The 23,352-nt window shown below is 43.7% G+C and overlaps 1 protein-coding gene and 1 non-coding gene across 4 annotated transcripts in view; both read right to left on the bottom strand.

Moving 5' to 3' along the window:
- JARID2 (jumonji and AT-rich interaction domain containing 2) overlaps positions 1-23,352 on the bottom strand; it is a 254,562-nt gene that overhangs the window by 65,452 nt on the left and 165,758 nt on the right. The gene's annotated exons all lie outside the window — the stretch shown is intronic.
- Positions 10,090-10,196, bottom strand: LOC133757224 (U6 spliceosomal RNA). Its single transcript, XR_009865600.1, has one exon. It is a non-coding gene; the product is annotated as a U6 spliceosomal RNA (small nuclear RNA).

The following is a 23,352-nucleotide window of genomic DNA, read 5'->3' as shown; positions in this document are numbered from 1 at the left end:
CCCTGCTCATGATGCTCAGGAAATAATTACTTGAGGGCAGGAATACAGCAAAAAGAACCAAAAAGCAACTTCATGGTTCAGGGTTTCTAATACATATTGTTAGAATCCCAAATACTGGCATATCACTCCAAACTACCAAAAAAGAAATCAGGTACATCTGTGAACCACAAATTAAGTCTTCTCTTCTTGTGAGTGGATTATATACAATCATAAGTATAATATCCTAAACACTGATGGTTCGTATACCATGACATTTTAAAAAACACTCTAGTGTTTAACAAAATACTACAGCCACATAAATACAAAACAGGTTTCTATACTCTGTGTAAAAAATAACATCTTTAAATTTAACTTCATATATACTCACACACACACAAATATGAGTTGTTTCTATTTCTTGCCCTTCTTTAGTAGTAATTTACCTCTCAGTTTAAACTTGGCTCCCTATGCCCTGGCCAATACGCAGTCCTCTCATCTAAAAAGCAAGCATTCCAAGACCCAAAGTGGATGCCTGAAACTGTGAACAGTACCAATCCTTTGCAGACTATGTTCTTCCTATAAAGTTGCACTTACAAACTAAAATTGTAGAATACCGTTATAGAAGGTATACAGATGTGATCTCTCTGTTTACATTGACCCTTTGTGTTGATGGCAGAGACCAAGTCTAATGAAGACAAAACTGTGGATAAGGATGGACTACTGCATTGTCTATGACCCATCAAAAACAGTACTATCTAGATTCACATTCCTGACACAAATTGGCATTCACTACTGGGCAATCTATAGACTTCCAAAAAAATCTACTACAAACAGGCCTGCAAATGATGCAGTAGGTAAAGCTACTATTGGCAGTTTGAGCATCCTATCTGGGAGTGCCAGCTGGAGCCCCAGTTGGCTATTCCACTTCTAATTCAGCTTCCTGCTAATGTGCCTAGGAACGTAGTGAAAGAAGACCCAAGTGCTTAGGGACCAACCACCTGTGCAGAAGAATAGGGTAGAGTTCCTGGTTCCTAGCTCAGGCACGACTATTACAGCAAATTTAGGGAGTAAACCAGGGACTCAAAGATCTCTCTCTGGGTTTCAAAGAAATAAATATATTTTTTAAAAATCTAGAAATTTCACAGTATATCAAAAGCAATTAAGAGAGGCTGGCACTGTGGTACAGTATGTTAATCCTCCGCCTGCAGTGCCAGCATCTCATATGGGTGCCAGTTCTAGTACCAGGTGCTCTCTTTCAATCCAGCTCTCTGCTATGGCCTCGGAAAGCAATACAAGATGGCTCAAGACCTTGGGCCCCTGCACCCATGTGGGAGACCAGAAGAAACTCCTTGCTCCTCGCTTCAGATCGGCACAGCATGACCGTTGCAGCCATTTGGGGAGTGAACTAACAGAAGACGACCTTTCTCTCTGTCTCTCCCTCTCATTGTCTCTATCTCTCAAATAAATAAATAAAATCTTGGGGGGAAAAAAGAACTTAAGAAAATAGGCATTTAGCCTAGCTTTCAAAATAGATATTTATCAAGATTCACAATGGAACACTGGGGTTTAACACTGCCTGTGGCTCTTGACTTCAGGAGCAGGGATGATGGCTCAAGTAACTGGGTCCCTATCACCCATATGGGAGACCTGGCTTTAACCCTGGCCCCAGTCACAGTGGTCATCTGCAGAGTGAACCAGCAGATGGGAGTTCTCTTACAGTCTCCCAAATAAATCTAGAAAAAGAAAAAGAAAGCAAACCAACTTCAGAACCAAAAAATAACCAACATAAAACAGGCCTTTTAACAAGATATAGATAGAAAGCTAATTAATAGGGGCCAGCATGGTGGTGCAGCAGGTTAAACTATCATCTACAACACCAAGATTCCATTAAGTATGCAGGTTCGAGTCTCAGTTGCACCACTTGCAATGCAGCTCCCTGCTGATGTGAAAGTGCTTGGGCCCCTGCAGCCTCATGGGAGACCTGGATGGAGTTCCAGGCCCAGCTCTGGCCACTATAGAAATTTGGGGAATGAACCAGCAGGACGACGATCTGTTTGTCTGTTCTTTCTCCTCTCTGACTCTACCTTAAAGAGGAAAAAAAAAAAGCTAACCAACAGAAATCCCCAAATATTATAAAGAACAAAGCAGTTAAGACAATGCCAATGTCTCTATGTTACGGGGACAAAGAGCATTTCTGAAATCTGCTGACTGCCTGTGTGTGAGGTGGGTATAAAAAGGAGAAGCTTCAAAGCCCAGAGCAGGGCTGTTCACAAGAGACACGGGATAATGAGAATGTACAAGACATTCAGATAAATAAAACAGTGCTTCTCAAATCAAGAGGGGAAAATTTATGTTTGGTTACTCTACTCCTGCCTTACAAATGTTCTGTTACAAATGACTGGGACCAGCACTGTGGCAGAGCAAGCTGCTCCACTTCCAATCCAGATCCCTGCTGATGTGGCTGGGAAAGTTGACCAAAGTATCTGGGCCCCTGAACCTATGTGGAAGACTTGGAAGAAGTTCCTGGTTTCAGCCTGGCTGCTGAACCAGTGGATGGATAATATCTCTCTCAGCTTCTACCTCCTGTAACTATGACTTTCAAATAAAATAAATCTTAAAAAACTAGTCTCGCCGGTGTGCGGCTCACTAGGCTAATCCTCTGCCTACAGTGCCGGCACACAGGGTTCTAGTCCTGGTTGGGGCACCAGCTTCTATTCTGTTTGTTCCACTTCCAGTCCAGCTCTCTGCTGTGGCCAGGGAAGGCAGTGGAGGTTGGCCCAGGTCCTTGGGCCCTGCACTTGCATGGGAGACCAGGAGGAAGCCCCTGGCTCCTGGCTTCGGATTGGCGCAGTGCGCCGGCCGCAACGCACCGGCCGTAGTGGCCACCTGGGGGGTGAACCAACGGAAAAAAGAAGACATTTCTGTCTCTCTCTCACACTAACTCTGCCTGTCAAAAAAAAAAAAAAAGGTATCTAATAACATAAGAAAATTGAAATAGACATAGGAAGACATTAATTACAAGCCCAAATTTATTATACAAGTCAACTGCTTGAGATTTCCAAAGCTCATTCTGGGTTCCTGAACTTGAGTCCCACCCTGGCAGCAGCCATACCTTGCGCAGCAGCGCGTCACTGGCGGGGAGGTCAAAGAACCTCTCTCAGTGCTGCACTGCCACACGGCCCTCATCTGGGCACTCATACCAACAGAATGACCTTTCTTCACCCCAATGTACCCTCTGTTTCCAAACAAAACCAGTTTTGTTGCTAATATGAAAAATACTTCTAGTTTTTTGTTCTATGCAAAAGCTTTCCAACTGGAAATTACATCATGTGTCCATCTTCATTAAAATGATGACAGTTCATACTCTGGGTACTACAGGAAATCCTGCAGGAGAGAATGACAGCAACAACAAACGCCACACATGACGCAGCACCAATGAAAAATGAACAAGTAAACACAGAAGAGACACAAACAACAGAGGACATAGACATAATTTACAATTTTGGGGCCTCAGAGAGAAACTGCGGCTACCAGTCTGCAAATAAAAGGCAATTTGTGCCAAATGATTTTCCCAGTGAGACTATGAAAAGTAAGGTAATAACAGATTACAAAGTGGCAGCAAAATGCATTAGCTCCAAGCTCCCAAGAACATGTGATTAGGTATCCATGAGATCTATACGAAACCAGGAGCTAAAGAACAAGACGGAGGGCTGGTCCTACTCCCAGCTGCTCCTCTTCTGATCCAGCTCTCTGCTATGACCTTGGAAAACAGAAGATGGCCCAAGTGCTTGATTCCCTGCTCCTGCGTAGGAGACCCAAAAGAAGCTCCTGGCTCTCTTCAGATCGGCACAACTCTGGCCAATGCAGCCAACTGGGGAGTGAACCAGAGGATAGAAGACCTTTCTCTCTGTCTCTCCCTCTCTCTGTAAGTCTACCTCTCAAATAAACAAACAAACAAACAAATAAATCTTAAGAAAAAGAACAAGACAAGATGGCCGGAGCTGCGCCCATCTGAAGGCAAGAGCCAGGAACTTCTTCTGGGTCTCCCACATGGGTGCAGGGGCTCAGTGCTGGTGAGGGAAGCAGGGACTGTGTGTGTGTGTGTGTGTGTGTTTTAAAGGACAACAAATTCAAACAGCAACCTCAGAAGATTGTATCTGGGAGGAATTCATTCTAGTATCTTCGATAATGTTATAAGCTAGTGACTTTGGTATTTTGCCAGATCTAGAAGAGACCCCTCACTGCACAAATAAATAAAAACAGAGAAGGTGAGACCTGACAAGGGCCACAGAGCTTGAAAGGCAGAACAAACAGGAGCAGGAGCTGAGCCTTAGATCTGTGAGGCAGAGCTTTCTGTGCCACCCCACAGAGCATCCACATGGCAGGTGAGCTGAAGTCTTGCCATGGTCAAGTCCACCTCTGTGTGCCCCTCTAGAAGTTGGCGGGTTTAGTAGAAGCCCAGTGACTGTTCACAGAAAACAAAAAGCGTCTCTGCTGACTAAATCACACTGAAGCTAAAACATTCTCCCGAAAGGGAGTCAGAGTTAAAAGTCAATGAATAAAGTGATCTGGTCCCATGGTGATAGCTTATTGTGTAGGTCATTTATTTCCATCCCAGAAGAAAAGGTTATAAGAACAATCTGAGGGGATCTTGCTTACTCAAAACTGTTCTATTCATGTAGCATGCCCTTCCCCTTTAACCTGGCCACAGCTGGCTTATCAGTACCCACACAAGCTAAGGCAGCATACTGTGCCTGCTATTTTTTTTTTTTTTTATTTGATAGAGCTAGACAGTGAGAGAGAGAGAGAGACAGAGAGAAAGGCCTTCCTTCCATTGGTTCACCCCCAAAATGGCAGCTATGGCCAGAGCTACGCTGATCCGAAGCAAGGAGCCAGGTGCTTCCTCCGGGTCTCCCATGCAGGTGCAGGGCCCAAGCACTCGGGCCATCCTCCACTGCCCTCCCAGGCCACAGAAGAGAGCTGGACTGGAAGAGGAGCAACTGGGACAGAACCGGCGCCCCAACCAGGACTAGAACCCAATGCCCATATGTGATGCCAGTGCTGCAGGCGGAGGATTAACCAAGTGAGCAATGGCACCAGTCCCTGTGCCTGCTATTTTTTAATGGAGGCTACTTCTTTGATGTCTCAGCAAAAGTCACCTCCTCAGAGAGGCACAAGCATCAGCCATGGCCCACCATAGCACCCTGAAAACATTCTTCTGCACTCTGCGGGCCCACACGGTGCTCTGTACTGTAGCTTCCACTACAGGAAGTGCTTGTTTTAGATGCTCCAAAGCTGCTAGTAAGGAGGAAGGGGAGAAAGGCACCTGTGCTGCACACAGTTCATCACTCCCAATTCAGCCTCATTCAGGAATCCCGTAACTGGCATTGGAGTGATGGGACGGTGATCCAGACGTGCCCGAGAGACAGCTGGCTGGAATTCCATCACATTATAAATCAGATACGCAGGGTTGGTACAGTGATATAGTGGATAAACCCCCTGTCTCAAGTGCTGGCGTCCCATCTGGGCGCCAATTCGAGCCCTGGGTGCTCCATTTCTGATCCAGTTCTGTGCTATGGCTTGGGAAACCAGAAGATGGTCAAAGTTCTTGGGTCCCTGCACATGCATAAGAGACCCGGAATAAGCTCCTGGCTTCTGATCTGCTCAGCTCTGGCAGTTGCGGCCACTTGGGGAGTGAACCGGCATATGTAAGATTTCTCTCTGCCTCCCTGTAACTCTGCCTTTCAAGTAAATAATTAAATCTTTATTTAAAAAAAAAAGAATTCCTCCTGCGATACCAGCACCCCATGCAGAAGATGGCCCAAGAACTTGGGCTCTTGCAACCCATACGGGAAACCCAAATGGAGTTCCAAGTACCTATCCACATCATCACAAATTCTATCACCACTGAGTAAGATGTTGCACCATTGCTATCATTTCACAAAAGCCAATGAAAGTCTGAGTTCAGGTCTTGAGAACCATGAGGCACAGGCCTTTTTCACTGTATTCTGTGTGTCTTCATGCAGCGCAACCGTCCCTGGCCATAATCTGCTAGGCCTACCATGCAGACAGGCCGATCAGCTTATATGCAGTTTTAGACCAAGCGGTACCAACTCCGCACAAGAAGAGGCCTACTCCCTCTGTTTCATGAATGCAGATTATCCATTGAGCTTCCTTTCATTTGGTGGCATCACCAGCAATCAAAAAAATGTTTACCTTTATATGATCTTAAAAAAAACTACAATATGTTGATTTTTTTTTAAGACTTAAAAAAAAGGTCTTTATAAAGGAACAAAATAAACACTAGAAAGTTAACAAGTACATTTTGAGACAAGCCTTGCAAAGAAACCCCCTGAATGTTCTCCAATAGCCCTAGGCCCCTCCTCCACTTCCTCAAATGATATGTTGTGACATTTCTTGGGCAGCTGGCCACTAGGAGACTCAAAAGAGGGTAGGACCATTTCCTCAGGTTTCCTCTGGGGGTCATCTATGGTGCAGAAATCACCCAGCTTCTCACTATCTGTGTACTCAATCTCTATGATATGGTACAATGGCTGTCTCTAATTAAATTCCATTTCTGCCCGAGGTATCTGATAGTTTACGAATCTAAAAGGACACAGCTCATGCAATGTAACACAGGCTGAGAGAGTAGGAGCCAGGAAGACCAAGTGGTCAGAAGCAAATGCACAGCTGGTCCCTTGCTGAAGGACGTGCATGCCAAAACATCATTTTATTAACTCAATTTTCTGATATGAAACACATAAGCCGGTAAATCCAATTATTTAAATTATATCCCAATTCTAAACATGGGGCATGTAATGGGTAAGAGGGGGAAAAGGGGAGATTTCTTCATTCAAAATCAGAAAATAAGACACTGTGTGTCTGGCAAATGCAAAGTGACCAGCATGGCTGTGCTCTTTGTGCTAGTGTGGGAGGGGGTGCTGAAGCTTTGCCAACTTGTTGAAAGGCCTATTCAAAAAAAAAAAATTTTTTTTTTCCCCTGTGTTTCCATCCCCAAAATAATTACCCACTCTATTTTAGCCCCAGACACATACACTACAAACCTGGCAGCTACTCAAAAAAACAAGAGTGTGCCCTTGTGCATGTGTTGGAGTTTGTGGGGGGTCGAGCAGGGGATATCCCCTACGCAGGGCAAGCTGCCCACCAAATTCAAATGCAAGTACAGTTGTGGGCAAACCACACAGGATGGTTGTAAACATCCTGACTAGTACAGAGAAAATAAACACATCCTCAAGTGAGCCCAGAGGCCAGTGGAGACCAACTTCCACCAAACTCCGTAACGAGAAGCAGCAGCCTCTAAGCTGACAAGTACCCTATTCCTGTAATGGCAACCCACGTTTGTTTTACCAGCGCACACACACAGTGACCAAAAGGGAGAGGGACTGGCTCCTGGATAGGAGTTCTATCAAACGAAATGCCTGTTTCTATAGTATTTTGGGGACCTAGCCATCCTGTTTCATAGCCTTACTTCTTGCTTTACATGTAAACAGATGAGATAGTTTGTTTATGCTAAAAACCACAGGATATTAAATATTTAGAGCACTTGCCTTAATTAAGTTACAAAGGGAGCTATTTAGAGTAAAAGTTTGCCACAGAGGATTTGGTTAAAGGAACTGAGATGGGATGGATGCTCTCATGCTGAGTCGCTGGAAAGTCCCCCTTAGAAAGAGGAGGGGGCAGAAAAGAGCCCTGAGTTACCATCTCAAGCAATTGGGCCTCAATTCTCTCACATAAGCTATTTTTAGAAAAATAATAGGGATACAAACAGGAAAAACAAAGGTTGTCTAGCTCTAAGCCTCTTGTATCTCTGACTTGGTGCAGGAGTTGACACTACTTGGCACGCTCACCCTTGGATTCAAGTCCTGGCTCTGCTTCTGATTCTAGCTTCCTGCAAATGTATATCAGGGGCGGAGGAGATCCCTGCTACACACATGAGAGATCTGAATTGAGTTCTAGTTTCCTAGCTTCCCTCTGGCTCAACATAAGCCATTACAAAAATCTGAACAGGGAACCAGTTGGTGAAAGATACTCCTCCCACCCCTCTTTCCCTTTCAGATAAAATGAAAATATAGACTTTAAATACTGAAACAAGGATCACAGAAATATAATAATAATTCCTATAATAATTCCTTTAATGTACAATTCTATAATTCTACATGAGAAATACTGAGATTTTGTCAACATCCACTGGGAAATTAAAATCAAAACTTCCAAATTGCCTCCTGACATAAAAAATCCTCACATCAAGTTCTAGATGCTGGTTCACAAAGAAAACACCAAAGTCTGGCAAATTTCAGATTTAAGAATACTGCTTCAGAAGGACAGATTTAACAATTCAAAAACTCACCCTATAATTCCTTTAAAGTATTAAATGGTAGCAATACTATTTATCTTCAGCTTCTTAAGAAGAAAGCCTTAACAATCAGAAGAGCAATCAGGAACTCACATTAGCTATCTTTGGGATGCCGAGACACCACTAAGAGGTGACATACCTACTCTTAACTACATTCAGTAGCTCTGTGCATTGAGTAGCTGGTCTGATGACAGGGAAGCCCTGCAAACCCAACACCACTCCTACACTGGGCGGATGTCACAACTGCTCACAAACGTCTCACTGCCCAAGAACACAGACAATGAAGGGCAGGGGAGAAGGTTAGGGTCCAGGAAAGAGAAGAAATTTTGGAAGTTACAGTAAACATGCATAAGTTAGGCACAACTTTTTTGCAAGTACAATATTCCCTGGTGTGCATAAATCTCAAGTAGGCGGTTGACACTACACAAATGGTATAAAAAGTAGTATTACTACAGCTTTTTTTGTTTCTTGAAATCTTAGGCAGCATCTTGAAATCGCAAAGAACCAGGAAATTCTGCCTGGAAATTGACTGTCATCAGCAAGGAAAAATCTTGACACCAAGTTCTTTCGTGATCTAAAATGCATGTCAAATTGGAGAGGGAGCATCTTTCATCACCAATTAGAGCAGCAACAAAGCCCTTTTGTTCTGTCAGTCACAAATGTCACCTGTATGTCAGTTATAGTCAACCATCTGCCCTCTCACCATCCCCAGGTGGCACAGTCTTGTGTTTGTTATCAGGGTCAGAAGACTTGTAAATGCTCCTCTCAACAAATACTTTTCCTGTCTTGGCAGTCTTGAGCAAAAACTAGATCATAAGCCAGAAGGAAATAAAAAAGACAGAAGAAAAATCCATGGTAATATCTTAAATCTAGGCAGCACCTAACCAAAGAAAGTCCTAATGTGTGAATGCAGTTACCAGGTGTGAGCAAATCATTTAAAGTATATTCAATTTTTAAAGCACAGAAGAGCCCGTTAACATGGTAATTTGCCTTTCCACCATCTCTGGCGGCTTTTCACTGATTGGTTCCTCACTAGCCAACTGCAGCATTGTAAACTGCCAGAAATCTGGTCATTAGGGAGGTTAGGAAGGGAGATGAACTGATCCTGTGAGGCAAGAATCAGGTTTTAAGAAAAAAGTAAAAATATATGAAGGAACTACATTCTGCAAGGTACAATGCTAAACAAAATCCAGTGGAATCTTTCAAAGGGCAAAACAGAGATGTTCATCCTGTAGAAACAGGATGTGTGATTAGTGGAATTCTAAAGTTCAGTGAGCAGGACAGACCCAAGGCACTAGACAGCTCCCACAAGGACTGCCAGTTCCCCTATGATTAAAGGGGCTTTAGTCTCTTTAGTCCCTCACAGAGCAGAACTTTATGCAAAGGAAAGCAAATAGGAAAGGCATCCCACACAATTCCCCACCCATTGGAAACTTCTTGAAGTAGCCCACAAGCACCAATAGATGGCAATAGTGAGTCTTGAGACACCAGCTCTGGGGTCATCCCAGAGGAAAAGGAATCCTGATGATAGGCATTGGCATTAGCCAATTTTTAGGAGGCTTGCTAAAATCTGGAGCCAGCTAAGACTCCAGGCACTACTTGCAGGAAGTAGTAATGTGAACATTGGTAGCAATCTTTTTTCATCTCACCAAATCCATGGTAACTCAAAGTTTCTTGCTTATATGAAAAATACACAGAAACTCACAGTCCAGATTCTTTTGTATTTTAGCAGTTTTTAAAATATGGAACAGTTCACAAATTTGTGTCATCATTGCACAGGGGTCATGCTGATTTTCTCTGAATCATTCCAATTTTAATACCTGTGAGGCTAAAATGAATACACAGTCCAGCATTTACTTATTTATTTGAAAGAGTTACAGTGAGAGAAGAGACCGACAGAAAGAGAAATGTCCTCCATCCACTGGATCACTCCCCAAATGGCCACAACAGACAGCAATTGACCAGGAGCTTCATCTGAGTATGCTAGCTGGATACAGAAACCCAAGGACTGAGGCCATCTTCTGCTGCTTTCCCAGACACATTAGCAGGAAACTGGATTACAAGTGGAACAGCCAGGACTTGAAACAGCGGCTGATTGGGATGGCAGTGCTTCAGATGGCAGCTTTCACCTGCTAAGCCATAGCATCAGTCCCATGGTATAGCATTTTTAGACACCAAGAATGTGTCAAGACCTAAAGTCCACAGGACTATTCACTAACAGACACTCAAAAAAGTTATAGTCAAGGGGATAAAGAAAAAACTAAAGCAACGTAACATGGCCCAAATATATGTTTCGTCAGGAACAAGCTCAAAATACTCAATTTAGAGCTGTGACAGAATTTATTCAGTAGGCTGGACCACAACCATTTGTCGTTGTCAAAGAATACAGTGTTACTTCAGCTATCACCAACGAAAATGCTAAGCGAAGATTACTCTGTAATCAAAGGCTCCAGTACAATTCACACACTGTCTCTTTCTGAACATTTCTAAAAGAAACCTAGGTTTTTATGACAACTGTGTAAAGATTAGAAAACATGACCATAATTAAAGAATCTGCTAGCAGTTAAGAAAAGTAATTCTCCTCCTCCTTATTGTTTGTGCCTTGTGACAGATCCTGGAGCAATGTCAAATCCTCCCCTGGGAGAAGGCAGTCAGGGGCCATTACACACTAACAGCCACCATGACAGTTCCAGAAGACACATCAGTGGGACCCATGACACAGAAGTTTAAAATAAAAACCAACCAAAGAGGCCAGCATCCCAAGTGGGCACCTGTTCGTGTCCTGGCAGCTCCTCTCCTGATCCAGCTGTCTGCTCATGACTTGAGAAGGCAGTGGAAGAAGGCCCCAACCCTTCCACGTGGGAGACCAGGAAGAAGCTCCCGGTTCTTCACTTCAGATCAGCCCAGCTCTGGCCATTGTGGCCATTTGGAGAGTAAACCAGCAGATGGAAGACCTTTCTCTATATCTCCCCCTCTCGGCTGTAACTGTACTTTCGAATAAATAAATAAAATCTTAAAAAAAAAAAAAAAAACCTCATGAGAAGCCCTTCAAAGTAGGCAACACCGAGGCAAAGTCACAGAGATCATCTGCTGCCCTAACAACTGCCAAAGCATACTCCAACCAACCATGTACTTTCACCAATGATAAAGGGGGCAGCAAAACACACATTAGCCCAAAGGCAGAAACCAAACAGTATCACTGAATCTAATCAAACCATAATAGCCTGGGTGGGAAGAAGGGTGAAAAGGTGCCAGTCCAAACTTTCCACTCACAACATCTGAGCTCGTATTTTCTGATATATACTCCTCTTTCCCAGGTTCCCACAGAAGTCCTCCCAGTTCTTGAACAGCCATTTGGGAGGCCCAGTCTGACTACAGGCTGTGAATGCACAGGCCCTGGATGTGATCTCACAAACGTGCACTAAATGCAAAGAGGTCACATCTATGGATAGCAGATGTACAGTGGGCCTCTACAGGCCATGCATGTCCACCCTAATTACATACAGATTCAATGAGCCCTCAAAAGGGTTTGCCAAGCATGTTTACTAACTTGATCCCCCAGGACAAAAGCAAACTTTTTCAGGAGGGAAAGTCATTCTGTCCGACTCACAGGGGACCTTGATATGTAGTAAGTGAACTGGCTTTCAGCCCTGTATCTAACAACATCCTGCACAAAGTGCAACACTGATGACATAAGGAGTGTCTTAGGGGCTGGTATTTGGTACAATGGTTAAGACAACACCTGGAATATTCATATCCCATACTGGAGTGCTGGAGTTCAAGTTCCAGCTAGTGATGGCTCAAATAGTTGGTTCCTTGCTACCCAAATGGAAGAACTAGATTGAATATCTGACTCCTGGCTTCAGCTTTGCCCAGCACCCGCTGGTGCAGGATTTGGAGAGTGAACCAGTGGATGGGTGCTCTCTGACTCTCTCTGCCTTTCAAATACTCGAAAATAAAATTAATTAAACTTTTTTCAAAAAGGGGCTGGCATTATGGTACAGCAGGTTAAACCACTGCTTTTAATACTGGTAACCCTTAGAGTGCCAGTATGAGTCCCAGCTGCTCTGATCCAGCTCCCTGGTAATGCACCTGAGAAAGCAGCAGACGATGCCCCAAGTGTTTGGACCTCTGCCACCCATGTGGGAGACACACATGGAGTTTTCGGTTCCTGGATTTGTATTGGCCAAGCAGATGGGAGATCTCTATCTATCACTCCCCTCTGTCATTCTTTTAAATAAATAAATAAATCTTTTGAAAAAGAAAAAATAGTTTAGGCGCTCGCATTGTGGCTTAATGGGTTAAGCTGCCACCTGAAATGTCAACATCCCATATGAACACTGATTCACGACCCACTGCTCTACTTCCTACCTAACTCCCTGCTAGTGTATCCGGAAAAGCAGCAGAGGACGGCCCAAGTCCTTGGTGGGGAACCCTGCAGCCAGGAGGGAAACAAAGAAGAAAATTCTGGCTCCTGGCTTCATACGCCTGGCCGTGTTAAAGAGTGTCTGGAGCCAGTACTGTGGCACAGTAGGTTAAAACCCCAGCCTGAAGTGCCAGCATCCCATACGGGCGCCAGTTCAAGTCTCGGCTGCTCTACTTCCGAACCAGCTCTCTGCTGTGGACTGGGAAAGCAGCAAAAGATGGCTCAAGTCTTTGGGGCCCTACACCTATGTGGGAGACCCGGAAAAAGCTCTTGGTTCCCAATTTCATATCGGCTCAGCTCCGGCTGTTGCAGCCATTTGGGGAGTGAACGAGTGGATGTAAAACTTTTCTCTCTGTCTCTACTTCTCCCTGTAACTCTGTCTTTAAAATAAATAAAATTTTTAAAAATAAATAAAGAAGAGTGTCTTAGATCACCTTTCCAGGGATAGCGCATTTCCATTTGCGATAATACTAACAAGTACTCAATGAGCTTTTTAAAAGGTTTAGGCAAAGGCAGTGGACAAAACAGTCAGAGGTGAGATTAGGAGAATGGAATAATCAAACAAATCCTTCTGTTCACCCAACAAAGCTGACAACTGGTTATCCCTTTTCTGGGCACCTAAGTATCACCTAAGTATTAGTTTCAGGAAACCTCCTAAGAGGACATCAACCTTGCCTAAAGCAGGACTGAAGACAGCAAGATGCATGCTGCATGTATCACATCACTGGCTCTAAGGGCTCAAAAACTTCCTGGCCGATCAAGTCTTTCATTAACCCCTACTACTCAGGCTCATTTTCCTTGTCTGCAGAATGGAAAGGATGAAGCTACAAGCTCAGCCTCCTTTCATGCAGCCCAAACCTCCCAAGAGGGCCACACATCTATTCTAGGCCCATTCACAGGCACTGATTATGATCTCGGAAAGACATTTACACAAATGAGGGAAGGATGCTAAAGGTACAGAGAAAAAACTATCAAATAGGTGTGGGGTAGATTCAGGGGAGAGGTATTCAAATTTCTACCAAATTTAATTGAAAAGGGAAAACAAGAGCGTATCCAAGTATGGGAGGGGAGGTTGGATTCCCACATAACTGACTTACAAACTTCCATCATGAAAAGATGATACCAACAATAGATATGTTTAGAGATTTTAAAGATCATGGACTACTTTAGGGGCCGGTACTGTGGCATAGTGAGTAAAGCATCACTGGAGTGCTGGGATACCATATAGGTAACAGTTCGTGTCCCAGGTGCTCCACTTCCAATCCAGCACCCTGCTGATGACCTGGAAAAGTGGCAGAAGAGGGCTCAAGTGCTTGGGCCCCTGCCAGCATCTAAAAGGGAAATCTGGATGGAGCTTTTGGCTTTAGCCAGGCCCAGTCCTGTAGCTGCAGCAATCTGGGAAGTGAACCAGCAGGTGAAGATCTGTTTCTCCCTCTCTTCCACATACATACAAAATAATTAGTTGGAAAAAAATCAGAGACCTAGCCCCAGCCTAGGTTCAGTGAAGAATTGATTTTGCTTATGCTTCCTTCCCTCTGGGCGAGTGCTTGGTTTTTCCCTAGCTCCATTCTCCCCCATGCCTACCCAAAATCAGCAGAAAGTCTTCAGGTGAGCAGATGAAAGCACCCTATTCATGAAACTTGCTTTGTGGCTCTTTTCAAACTACTCTGCCTTACCCATACAAGCCAAGCTAACACTGGAGATAGAGGGTTAAATTTACCCAAGAGGTCTTGAAAGGATGCCTGCAAGTGAGGCCCTAATACAGAAGGAAAGACAGTAAGAAAATGGACACACTGCCCAGAAAAAAATGGCTTGCTGAGGAATCGTGCTCTACTTTTCAAGTCACTGGAGGACAGAGACAGAAGCTTAAAAAAGTACGTTACTCCTCACTGCTGGATTCAGCAACATGTGCAGTGGGCAAGGCAGAATCATACTCACAAGGAGGCGGTGACAGGCACCAGGGGTGGGAATGAGGGTGCATAACTCCTCTTAGAATCAGTTTCTTCAATTCCACCAGACTAAACATGCCCCAATGGTTTCCCTTTGATCCAAGAGGCATCCAGCTGTAACTGTGTCAACAGGCGGCCAAACTCTAGCTCCTAGCCAGACATCAGTCCCGGGAAGGGTGGCTAACACTCTACTCCCAGCAATCTGCAAATGAACCTGGTAAGAGAGCATTCCAGCTGGACACTTAATGCTTCCCTCCCACCTCCAACACACCCACAGATAGCAGCAATACCAGCACAGGCAGAATAAACTGCCCCTGCAGAACCTACGGGTTTTGAAAAGCACAGCAATTCACTTCCCTGCTCTCTTGCTCAACTACATCTGTGTTTAGTCTTGAATGAGAAAAGAATAAGACACTATTATCAAAATGAGATTAACCGAACACATTAGTTCTACCTAAAATCAAAGCCTTTTAAAAGATTTAAGAAATCATAAATCCCCTCTATGGAAGAAACTAGCAGACACTGTCACAAGACTATCAATCCTCCTTAGGGTCTACTTATTGTTCCTAGAGTTACTTGTTTTTCTATGAATCCCCTCCCACCAAGAAGTCATTTTTTCTCCCAGAATTATAATCCTAACCCAACCTACTGAGACAGTAAATTCTAACCTCTTTGAGTCACACCTTTACAAACTCAAATCTGTTTCTACCACGTGCTTACTCCCTGTAATTCACAGATCCCTTAAGTCTAACACTCCCATATATTTCACACAACTCCCAGACTTCACCTAGTATTTTCTGAAATGGAGATGCAGAGATGATACAAAGATATTATGGAGGGGACAGGCGATGTGGTGTAGTACCTATGGTGCTGGCATCCAATAGGAGTCTCAGGTGCTCCACTTCCAATCTACTTTCCTGCCAGTGGTCTGGGAAAGCAGTAGAAGATGGCACAAGTGCTTGGGTCTCAGTAGCTATGTGTGAGACCCAGAGGAAGCTCCTGGCTCCTGGATTTGGATCATCCCAGCTCTAGCCATAGAGGCCATCTGGGGAGTGAACCAGCACATAGAAGACCTCTCTGTCTCTCGATCTCTCTATAACTGCATCTCAAATAAATAAATACGTCTTTAAAAAAGAAAAAGGAAATTTGTTTAGGGATATATAGAGATTTCACAATTCTTTCTTGATCATGTCGTCATACTACAGAGAACAACAATCTATTTTCAATGAGGTTTCTTTCAAATAGCAGAAAACAAAAAAACAAACAAATGAAATCTACCTGTTCCTCTCTTTCAACAAAGATGGAAAATCCCAGTAACTAGCTAACTAGACTACAGAGGCCCCGTGGAATATAAGCAAAGTAAAAAGTACATGTAAATAAGGAGCTGAAGCCACGATTCTGTGACGTGGTTGAGACCAACAAAACGGGGGCCATGGGTAATGGATTACGGACAAGTAAATAAGACCTAGGCTCGGCTATAAAGATCTAAATGTGAAGCCTTGGGTTTATCACACACAGCTTAACCTAGTCACAGCATGACTGGATAGAAAATAGCATGTGGAGGACAACCAGGAGTCAGCTGCATTCTGGGATACAAATCAATGTGGGAATTCATTCAACACAAGCAACCTCCCGAGGAAGAAAGATACAATTTATTCCCTAGGCTCCCTTCTGAAAAGTCCTACAGAAAGCAAACCACTACATATTTCACAAACCTGGCTTCCTGGGAGAATCAATACTGATTAAATTGGGTAATAAAAAAGCAAAGCCTCAGACAGTCGAAAGGGGAGTGGCCTGCATCTAACCCTGTAAAGGGTCTCCTGTGTAGAGGGTACAGTCTAGTTAGAGGGCTGGAAATCCAAGACCTAGTGAGCTCAGCAGAAGATGAGACAGGGACAGAAGGCAACATCACAGACCATGAGAGGAATCAAATGCTGTCTCAGGTAGGGACAGCCACTGGAATCTCATTCTCCCCTAAACTCAACTCATTATGTAAATGTGACAAAATATAAATGTTACTACAAGAAAAAAACAAAACACCCACATGGAAAAAGCCCTTATCAGCGGCAGATCATTCCACCTAGATACACAACCCTGTGAACAGAGGTCTAAGGGACTTTCCCAATTCCATGATTCCCTGATTCAGGACTGCAAAGGGGCAGTGAGCTACAAAGTCCCAAGATGTAGCAAGGTATGCTATCCAGAAGCAGAAGATTCAAATATTTAGACTAATGACATAAGGCATCTAAGAGGTGGTAAAGAATAAGAAATTACTGAAGCCAAATCTAAGAGAAAGCTGGAACCTAGAGATGGAAATCGAGAAATGAACCGAGTTTTGCATTTTGAACTCATCTTTATTTTCCTGGCACACTAAAGGGGAAATGAAGGCACATCAAAGCTCTTCTGTCACTCCCCCGCCACAACTCCCTAAAGTGGGGGCTGAAACATTAAACTAGGAGACCCTGTCTTAAAAGAAAAAAAAAAAGCTAAAAATAATAACATGGTCCTCATGAAGAGTTAGAATCCAAAATACTACACTGAGTCGTGGACATGGTGTAAGGAATACTGGATGGATAATGTCCTACGGTGCCTTGCAAAATTAAGTATGAATCCTCTGGAAGGATGAGTCCTTCAACCCAGCCTCAAAAGCATTCCCAGCAAACTATGTCTGATTCAGGAGAAACAAAAATAAATGCCTGCTAAGGAAATGAAGGACTGTGAGCAAAACCCAGCAGAAGCCAAACTAGGAAACTACAAACGTAAATGGAACCAGTAGACTGTGCTTAAATAAAGTAAGGCTTGAAAACATCTGGAGAAAAAGAAACTAACACTTCAAACAGTGAGCACTGAAACTAACAGTGAACAAATATGGAACTCATATTGAGTGTAACCTGACACCGGAAAAGAATCAAAAGGGACTTGTGGGAATCAAAAATAAACTAGTCAGAATTAAAGTATTTACTCAGTGGTACCTTAAATCACTTTTGTCTTTAAACAAATTCAAACCTATTTACAAAGCACAAAACTTAAAAAAAAAAAAAATCCATGAAATATATAAGATCTCAAGGCTTCAGAGTTTTGTCCTAGCAGAGACGGGCTTCAGTGGGCCCCAAAACAAAAAGGTGAGAAACACTGTTCACCTGAGAATCTTCTTTCCTCCTCCAGAAAGATGAGCAGACAGCAGCTCAAAAAGTACACTGCTCCTGAACACTAGTAGAGAATGTACAATCACATTCTTTTGAACTTTTTCTTTTTATTAATGGTAGGTAAAGGCGAGGGGGGAGCCTGAGACAGAGACAGGCATTTGTTAGTTCACACCCCATATGCCAGCAATGGCCAGAGCTAGGAGCCTTCCTGGGTCATCACCATCGGGGCAGGGACCCAACTATTTGAACTATTACCACTGTCTCCCAGAAGTCTACATAAGCAGAAGCGAGAGCCTCCACTTGAATAAAGGTACCCAGATATGGGACACAAGTGTCTCAATAATTAGATTGAACACACACCAGAATATTCTACCAAAATACTTGAATAAATGAACAGGCCAGGCCTAGGTAAAAGAAGTGTTCATTTTCTGGACCCAGCTCCCATCTTTAGTTTCTTCCTACTGAAGAATCTGGGAGACAATGATGATACTTAAGTAGTTGAATACTTATAACCCCCATGAGACCTGGTTTGAAGTCTCTGACCCAGTCCCAGCAACTAGGGATATCTGGGGAGTGAACCAGTAAATGGGAGAGCTTACTCACTTGTTCCCTGTCTCGCATGCTCTCTCTCTGCCTCTGCCTTTACCTCCTTCTTTCCACCTCTCAAATAATTTTTTTTAAAAAGAGTGGATTAACAGTCTGCAGAATTCACATAATGGAATTCTTAAACATACTCAAATAAATGCACTATTCCCTTCCTGTTGAGACCTAGGAAGGAATAGCTTCTCTTGTCCTAAAAATGGTAAAATCAACATATTCCCTTTCACATGGTGAGAACTGACCCTATTTGCCCCCCCCCCCTTTTTTTTTAGGAAACTAATCTCTCCCAATCAACTCCTCTACAGAACTGGCTCCATCCCAATCTAAAACATCATTATTCTTAAATGAACACTTTGGTTAAAAATAAAATTCATTAGAATCTAAAAGGTCTCTAAGAAAACGCTGATCTACTGCTGTGGCGCAGTAGGTTATTCCTCTGCCTGCAGTGCTGGCATCCCATATGGGCACCATTTCTAGACCTGGCTGCTCCACTTCTGATCCAGCTCTCTGCTATGGCCTGGGAAAGCAGAAGATGCCCCAGTCCTTGGGCCCCTGCACCCGTGTGGGAGACCTGGAAGAGGCTCCTGGCTTCTGGCTTCAGGTCGGCTCAGCTCCAGCCTTTGCAGCCATTTGGAGAGTGAACCAATAGATATAAGATTCCCCCCCCACCCCCGGTCTGTAACCTCTACCTTTCAAATAAATAAACAAAATCTTTTAAAAACAGAACACAAAAATGTTGATCTGTGTATGGAATTGCATATCACAGCAAACATGAATAAAAGCACGGTGTTCTGAGCTCCAAGGGACAGGTAGAGCATCATTAAATGTCATCTCTCCCTCTTAGGACTATAACAAAACTCACTTTCTGAAAAAACACAAACAAGGTCAGCACTATGGCACTGATGGCTAAGCTGCTGCCTACAATGCCAACACCCTGCAGGAGCACTTGTTCAAATCCCAGCTGCTCCACTTCAATCTGGCTTCCTGCTAAAATGCCCAGGAAGGCAGTGGAAGATGGCTCAAGCATCTGGGAAAGCAGTGGGAGATGGCCCAAGTACTTGCGCCCCTGTCACCCACGTGGGACACACCTGGAGGAGTTCCAGGCTCCTGGATTCCTCTGGGCTCAGCTCCAGCCTTGCGTCCATTGTGGGAGTGAACCAGAAGATGGAAGATTCTCTCTTTTTCGCTCTTTCTCTGTTACTCTGTGACTGTCAAATAAATAAATAAATCTTTGGGGGAAAAGAAAAACAGAAACAGTTAGGAACAGAAAATTGTTAGTGGAAGATGGAGACAGACGTATGGAGGTGTCTGTGATCTGCAAGTAGATTCCTCCACTAGGTATGAATTTAAAACGTCATGTGCAAGTTGAAATGCATGAAACTAGGTAAAGAATGAGAAGCACACTGGCACACACATACATACATACATACATACATACACATTCTCAACCTCACACTGCCCCACCACATACCCACACTTACATATGCTGCAAAGAGCTAAAGGAAATAAATGTTCTCGAGCCTTGGAAAAATCACAGAAATGGCAATGGGATGGACACAGAACTCTTGTCTGTCTGTCCATCAGAACACCATCCATGAACACTAACTTGAGAAAATAAGACAGAGTATCAACTTCAGTAAACAGTGGAAGACACTACCCCCAGTCCTCCTATGGTAGCAAGGTGAGGGAGCAGTCAGCAGGGGGTGCCTCTCCCAATCAGCTCAGGAAAGCACCATATACTATGGAACCTATAAGGAAACTTGGGAATCTCTTGCATACATATAATCACCACATACAAAAGCAAACTCAGATTAAATCACACTGTCTCCTCAATGAATTAATACTAGGAAAAGCCTTTCACTCAGTTGGCATGCCCTTACCTACGGCACAACATCTAAAGATAAGTGTATGAAAATACACCCACAGAGAGAAAGGGTGGGGGTTGGAGAGGAGGCGTGCAGCCAACGATGGGTCTAAAAATAATTTCAAATAAACCACAAGGGAAGAAAAGACATTATTCTTCTTCTGTCTCTGTACAAGGCAGGGGAACAAGCTGAGGAAGGAAGCATTTGGGAACATCCAATGAAAAAGATCTCCAAAGGCTAAAGAACCCCAAGAATACTTAACCACACAATCACTGTCCAATTGGGCAGCAACTATGCATAAGAGTATTATGTTTAGAGTATTTAATCCTTAGAGAATTGGTAATCAAAGTGTGATCCTCTAACCGCCTGAATCAAACACTCAGAGAATAGAAGTCAGTCAAGCCATGTTCTAATAGGTCCTGCAGGTTGAGTCTGACGCACACCCATGTCTAAGAACTACTGGGTTAGAGTCAACTGTATAAGGTATTACTGTCAACATTTATCAAACAACGAAACAGAGGCCTTTACCAACACAGATGCAAACCACACATCTACCTTATTCCAAAACCAGCACTCATGCACTTTCATTATTAGCCAGCTTGCTCAGCCTAATTTTCTTGAAAACAAGGGAATCCTTATTGGTTTTACTGAATAAAGGACAAGCAGTCTTTTCCACTGCCAAACCTATAGTGAGTGACTCCTGGTTTCATAGGATGGTGCCACAGTTCTGATTTAATGGCCCTAAAACATGTGATAGTACTAATAACCTCATAGCAAAATTCATGGGATCACCATTCAAATTACTTAATTAAAAACAGTACTGAGAGCTGGAGTTACGGATTACTGTGTAAAGCTGCAACCTGCGACCTGATCATCCCATATGGGCACCAGTTAAAGTGCCAGCTGCTCCACTTCTAATCCAGCTCCCTGCTAATGTACCTGTGAAAGCAGCAAAAAGATGGCTGAAGTGCTTGGGGCTTGCACCTATAAGGTCCAGCCCTGGCTGTTGAGCCATCTGGGGAATGAACCTCCAGTAGATAGAAGATCATTCTCTCTATATATATAACTATTTCCAATAAAATAACTTGGGCGGGGGGGAAGGGGGGTACAAAAATGAGCAGAAATGAGAGTGATGTTCCTTTGGGGTTGTGAGGATCACAGGCCCATGTTTGGTTCTCGAGTGGGGTTTAATTGTCCTGGATCACCTAATTGAAGCAAGAACTCTGAAAACCATATTTCACCAGAGGGAGTGGTGAGAACAAGAGCAACCCCAAAGGCGCCGGCTTTCTATGCATCTTCACGCTGTTTCCTGGAACTGTACTTCCTGATCCTCAACAGAAGGATGAAGCTGAGCCCCACAGACCCTCCTCTCCTTACTCTTAATCTTAACGTTACTCTTAATCTTAACCTACAAAAAGGAAGACACTCGTTTGGTAGATAAGGAGTTCAGCTAACTGAAAAATCATGAGCACTCATGCTTGCAACACAATGATCTCACAATCAAATGGTCTCTAAGGGATCTACATAGGAAGCAAAGGAAATAAGAATTGGGAGAAAATTATAGCAGACAGATCAGCTCCCTACAAGGTGGACTAACTGCCAGCTTCAGAAGAGCTAAGTGCCTGTCCACACATGCAGTCAATGGCACTAGCCAGCACCCCAGCAGCTTAGAGCCCTGCCATAGAACAACAGTCTTCAGTTTGTCGCAATGAATACAAACATATTTCTTAGAGTCTGAATAACAGGTTGAACAAATTTGTAGCTAGGTCCTAGAAAAAGAATGGCTCTGGAAACAATATATATTTAGAAACTGCTAGAATCCCATCCTACACACTTCCAAGTTGACAGAATAATAAAAAATGTGTAAGCTAATGAATACACTACAAGCTAATCACAGAGTACCCAAAGATTAGCCTGTTATCATGTGCTTGGGGATTGGTACTGAGGAAGGAATTGTAAGGAAACAAGATACTTCTGTTGTGATCATTGCTTTTGTCATGGTTGTTTGCCTTTAACCCTGATAGACTTGTCCGTTAAGCAGAGATGCTGGCACTCAGGCTTCAGTTCTGCTGGTGAAACGGCTATGAACTTGATTTTATGCTTTGTGGTGACACTTGTGAAAGAGAGAGGGAGACACACACACACACACACACAGAAAGAGAGATCGATCAATTGATCGATCGATCTTCCATCAACTGGTTCACTCCTCAAATAGCTGCAATAGCAGGAGCTGGTCCAGACCAAGGCCAGCAGCCAGGATCTTCTTCTGGGTCTCCCATGAGAGTGTAGGGGCCCAAGCACTTGGGCCATCTTCTGCTGCTTTCTCAGGCACATTAGCAGGGAACTGGATCAGAAATGAATCAGCCAGCGCTTTAAAGGATGCCCATATTGGGTGCCGGCACAGGCAGTGGCTTAACCTACTATACCACAGCACATTTTTCTTTCTGTGTATTTTGGACATGGAAACCATTCATGCAGCACTAGCCTGAAGAGTACATTTTTCTTTCTGTGTATTTTGAACATGGAAACCATTCATTCACATAGCCGAATTCACATAGCCAAATATAAGGAGGATAGGACAGGAGGTGAGGGGTAGAAGTACAAAATTTTTGCCTGTGTAACACTTTAAAATATGTATATACACTCTTTTTTTTTAAAGATTTATTTATTTGAAAGTCAGAATTACGTAGAGAAGGAAAGAGGAGAGAGAGGGGTCTTCCATCTGCTGTTTCACTCCCCAATTGGCCGCAACAGCCGGAGCTATGTCGATCCTAACCCAGGAGCCAGAGAGGATCCCACTTGGGTGAAGGGGCCCAAGGACTTGGGCCATCTTCCACTGTTTCCCAGATCATAGCAGAGAGCTGGATTGGAAGTGGAGCAGCCAGTACTCAAACAAGCACCCATGTGGGATGCCAACACTGCAGGCGGCGGTCTTACCCGATACGCCACTGCGCCGTCCCCCACACATTCTAATATGATGTACAGTGTGACAGATCTGGGTAACTATATAGGA

The sequence above is a fragment of the Lepus europaeus genome, chromosome 3, assembly GCF_033115175.1.
Source record: "Lepus europaeus isolate LE1 chromosome 3, mLepTim1.pri, whole genome shotgun sequence".
Classification (NCBI taxonomy): Eukaryota; Metazoa; Chordata; class Mammalia; order Lagomorpha; family Leporidae; genus Lepus; species Lepus europaeus.
This window is presented reverse-complemented; position numbering and strand designations above follow the sequence as displayed.